The sequence below is a fragment of the Vanessa atalanta genome, unplaced genomic scaffold (assembly GCF_905147765.1).
Source record: "Vanessa atalanta unplaced genomic scaffold, ilVanAtal1.2, whole genome shotgun sequence".
Taxonomy (NCBI): domain Eukaryota; kingdom Metazoa; phylum Arthropoda; class Insecta; order Lepidoptera; family Nymphalidae; genus Vanessa; species Vanessa atalanta.
The window spans coordinates 2,501-7,500 of NW_025919945.1; the positions used below are offsets into that span (position 1 = coordinate 2,501).

A 5,000-nucleotide genomic window follows, 5' to 3' on the forward strand; every position below is an offset into this window, starting at 1 on the left:
GAACTTGGACAGGAGTGGCGACGACGAGAAAGCGATACCTCCCGAACACCACATCTCCCGCGATCGTTACAACCGCGGGATTCAGTGCTGGGCTATTTCCTGTTCGCTCGCCGCTACTAAGGAAATCCTGGTTAGTTTCTTTTCCTCCGCTTACTAATATGCTTAAATTCGGCGGGTGATCCTCCCTGATCTGAGGCCAACGATAAAAAAAACGAGGCAGACGCGATATCCGTCAACGCGACGGCGCCGCTTTCGTCGAGACGAGAGAGAATTTTCATTCCGATCGTTCCGACGTCGGCGTCGACGCGCTCTTCGGACGTCGAGTCCGCCTACTCGATATATATACAATATATATATATACGAATGTTTCGATGTCATCACGTTCAACGATGCGAGCGCGCTTTATTTACACATCATATAAACACGTTCGTCTCGTATACGTCGTAACGATCGCGGAGCTTTTGTATTCGAAATTTTGACATTAGAGTATGAACAAAAGAAACGCACGTACTCGATAATCACGAGACGAAGAGATCACCTAAACTCCGATTACCCTCTTTGATCGAGAACAACTCAATGAAACGATCGAAAGGTCGGAGATGGGCGCTCCTCGTCTGGCGACGAGCGACGCTCTCAGTCTCTCTGACGTCGCATAACGAAACTCCGTGACGTAAACGTACACACGAACGCGTATATAAAAATATAAATAATATATACACACACACGCATGTAAACGTAAACATACATACACATCGTATTTGTTATATTTGAACGGACCGAGAACGAGATTTATATTAAGTATATTTAAACACGTAATATAACACATCGAACGCGGATACCGTCATATGTTCGAGAAACGTCAGTCAGTCTATTGAGTCGGTTACGAAATAATAGACATTACGACATTAAACATTGAACAGTGTGGTTTATATTTTTATACAGCCGGCCCTCAGACAGGAGTGGTCCTGGATGTTTCTCCACGGACCGCAATGTGCGTTCGAAATGTCGATGTTCAAATGTGTCCTGCAGTTCACACTATGACGCGCAGTTAACTGCGTTCTTCATCGACCCGCGAGCCAAGTGATCCACCGTCCAGGGTAATGGTTTTTTAATTTGTTTTATTTTTATAATTTCTACGATCACTCGAACGATTCTATACGCCAGTGATATGAGTTTATTTTTTTTTTATTTTTATTTTTTTTTTGTTTTTTTCTCTTATTTTTAGTATACAGAGAAAAATTCAAAAAATTAAAAAAAAAAAAAAAAAAAAAGTTAAAAAAAAAAAAAGTACAAAAAAAAAAAAAAAGAAATATACATTTTATTTGAAGATGACGATGTGCGTTAACACATCGTACTTTCCTCGAAATCGACATCGAAAAATATCAGAATAGGACGCGTTACACGACTCTGGACTCTGACTCGGACACACTGCTGTGTGAGAGAGAGAGAGTGAGAATCGCGTCCTCGCATCGAAACGACACATTCCGAACGTCGATATTTGTGTTTTAGAATTTTATTATCGTTCATTATCGCACTCTTTCGAGATTGATAATTTACGTTAATGATCCTTCCGCAGGTTCCCCTACGGAAACCTTGTTACGACTTTTACTTCCTCTAAATGATCAAGTTTGGTCAACTTCCCAGCAACGCCGACGGCCGTGAAGCCACCGCGTGTCGGTCCGAAGACCTCACTAAATCATTCAATCGGTAGTAGCGACGGGCGGTGTGTACAAAGGGCAGGGACGTAATCAACGCGAGCTTATGACTCGCGCTTACTAGGAATTCCTCGTTTATGGGGGATAATTGCAAACCCCAATCCCCAGCACGAAGGAGTTTCAACGGGTTGCCCGGGCCTCTAGGCCAGGGAGAACATGCTGATTCCTTCAGTGTAGCGCGCGTGCGGCCCAGGACATCTAAGGGCATCACAGACCTGTTATTGCTCAATCTCGTGCGGCTCGAAGCCGCCGGTCCCTCTAAGAAGAATTTTAATACGCCGCCAGTGAGTTGCTCGACCGAAATCGAGCACACCTAAATGACGACGCCTATTTAGCAGGCTAGAGTCTCGTTCGTTACCGGAATTAACCAGACAAATCGCTCCACCAACTAAGAACGGCCATGCACCACCACCCACCGAATCAAGAAAGAGCTATTAATCTGTCAATCCTTCCGGTGTCCGGGCCTGGTGAGATTTCCCGTGTTGAGTCAAATTAAGCCGCAGGCTCCACTCCTGGTGGTGCCCTTCCGTCAATTCCTTTAAGTTTCAGCTTTGCAACCATACTCCCCCCGGAGTCCAAAATCTTTGGTTTCCCGGAAGCTGCCCGCCGAGCCATTGTAGTAACGTCGGCGGATCGCTAGATGACATATTTACGGTTAGAACTAGGGCGGTATCTAATCGCCTTCGAACCTCTAACTTTCGTTCTTGATTGATGAAAACACCTTTGGCAAATGCTTTCGCTGATGTTCGTCTTGCGACGATCCAAGAATTTCACCTCTAACGTCGCAATACGAATGCCCCCAGTTATCCCTATTAATCATTACCTCGGAGTTCTGAAAACCAACAAAATAGAACCGAGATCATATTCTATTATTCCATGCACGAAATATTCAAGCGGCATTTTGAGCCCGCTTTGAGCACTCTAATTTGTTCAAAGTAAAATTGTCGGCCCATCTCGACACTCACTGAAGAGCACCGCGATAGGATTTTGATATTGAACCGGCGTTTTACCGCCGGCTCACCGACGATATGCTCCGCAGACGTGTCAGTATCACCGCGGATGCGGTGCACCGACAGCGCGGCGCACAAATGCAACTACGAGCTTTTTAACCGCAACAATTTTAGTATACGCTATTGGAGCTGGAATTACCGCGGCTGCTGGCACCAGACTTGCCCTCCAATTGTTCCTCGTTAAAATATTTAAAGTGTACTCATTCCGATTACGAGGCCTCGAAAGAGTCCCGTATCGTTATTTTTCGTCACTACCTCCCCGTGCCGGGAGTGGGTAATTTGCGCGCCTGCTGCCTTCCTTGGATGTGGTAGCCGTTTCTCAGGCTCCCTCTCCGGAATCGAACCCTGATTCCCCGTTACCCGTGACAACCATGGTAGTCGCAGAAGACTACCATCGAAAGTTGATAAGGCAGACATTTGAAAGATGCGTCGCCGGTACTGGACCATGCGATCGGCAAAAGTTATCCAGATTCATCAAAATTAACGACTTCGGACGAGACGCCCTCCGTCGATTGGTTTTGATCTAATAAAAGCACTCATCCCATCACTGGTCAGAGTTCTGATTGCATGTATTAGCTCTAGAATTACCACAGTTATCCAAGTAACTGAGTAAGATCTAAGGAACCAAAACTGATATATTGAGCCATTCGCGGTATCGCCTTAATACGGCTTGCACTGAGACATGCATGGCTTAATCTTTGAGACAAGCATATAACTACTGGCAGGATCAACCAGGGAGCTAACCGAGACTTGTTGAAGTCGTCAATTACTCTTCTCGTTTCATATTCGCATATAAAATACACACAAACTTATGCATGCATGTACAATATACGCACAGTATGAAACGAGCGTCTCACCGTATCGTCGATCGCGTTAGACGCGATAGATTTTAACGGTTGACTCTTATAAAAATTTATATGAGACACAAACGCGCTTTAAGCACGCGCGCGCGCGTGCGTGCGCTATAATATATAACGCGACGACAGCGGCGGCGGCGGCGGCGGCGGCGGAGGCGTCTTCACATAATGACACATAACGGTCACGAATTCGAACGTTCTAAACGAGATCGAGTTTTTTTTTCAAAATAACACTTCGCACACGACGTGTACGTATGTATTGTTCAACGATTATTATCGTAAAACATTGGGATCGACGCCCGGTGTTTGAGTGATCGTACCGATACTCGGGTTGTGTATTTTTTGTACATGATAAATGTAAAAATTAACAAAAAGAATTTTAGAAACGACCGTTCATATATAATATAAAAATTATACACACTATACGAATACACTGAATCTTTTAAGAACTCCGTCTCTAACGTTTTCTCATATCGTCGCGACGTCGCAGATCGACTACAATGAATCAACATTTATTCCATGAGGATAGATTGTAGCGAGAGCGACGACGACGACGATAAGAGGAAGAGCGCATGAGGCAGAGAGATCTACGTGCGTCCGTCGGTCGGCACAGTTTTACAGAACGAAAAAGAATCTTTTTATCATTTTCACGTGTGTCAGTGAATATCCCCAGCGGTCGAGACGAATCGTACGTACATACTTGGTTGTTACACTACGTAAAGTATAATATAACGCGATACGACGAATCGAGAGACACGCCAGAAGACACGCAACAAAGACGACAAATGAAAACGATAATAACATTTTTTTCGTTATACAAGAGTACTGATCCGGTCACTTCGCGTCTAACATCAATTTTTGAATGTTCGACGTTCGAACCGTCACTACTCCATATATATGCCTGACGATGAGTATGACATTCGGCTCGTTCGAACGGAATGTATTTTTTTTTTTATTATTATTATTATTTTATTATGTTTCTCATATTCGATCTGATATCATAAGACGACGAACCCCAGAACACGCACCCCCCCCCCCCCCTCCCCAACCCCCTCCCCCCCCAACTGACACCCCAAACCCTCCAAAATCTCCAAAACTTCGATTATTTTGTTCTATATTTTTATAGATAGTATATGATTATATGATATTATGCAACGTCAATGCAACAACAACGACAACAACAACAACAACAACAACAACAACAACAACAACAACAATAAAAAAAAAAAGAAAAAAAAAAAAAACAACAACAACAACAACAAAGAAAGTTGTATCTTCGTTTATTTAAATTTCACCGGTATTCGTTTATCGAAAAAAAAAAATTTATAATTAAAATTATTATATTTTATAATTAAAATAATAATTATGACGATGACGAATAAATATAATAATAATAATAATAATAAAGAACATGACGC

General features: G+C 43.1%; 2 non-coding genes and 1 pseudogene across 2 annotated transcripts; all 3 read right to left on the reverse strand.

Moving 5' to 3' along the window:
- LOC125076397 overlaps nucleotides 1–199 on the reverse strand; it is a pseudogene marked incomplete at its 3' end in the record, with an annotated part of 2,699 nt that extends 2,500 nt beyond the window's left edge.
- A 744-nt stretch (nucleotides 200–943) lies between these two features.
- On the reverse strand, nucleotides 944–1,100 carry LOC125076396. Its single transcript, XR_007120362.1, has one exon. It is a non-coding gene; the product is annotated as a 5.8S ribosomal RNA (ribosomal RNA).
- A 459-nt stretch (nucleotides 1,101–1,559) lies between these two features.
- Nucleotides 1,560–3,463, reverse strand: LOC125076400. Its single transcript, XR_007120365.1, has one exon. It is a non-coding gene; the product is annotated as a small subunit ribosomal RNA (ribosomal RNA).
- Nucleotides 3,464–5,000: the final 1,537 nt, after the last annotated feature.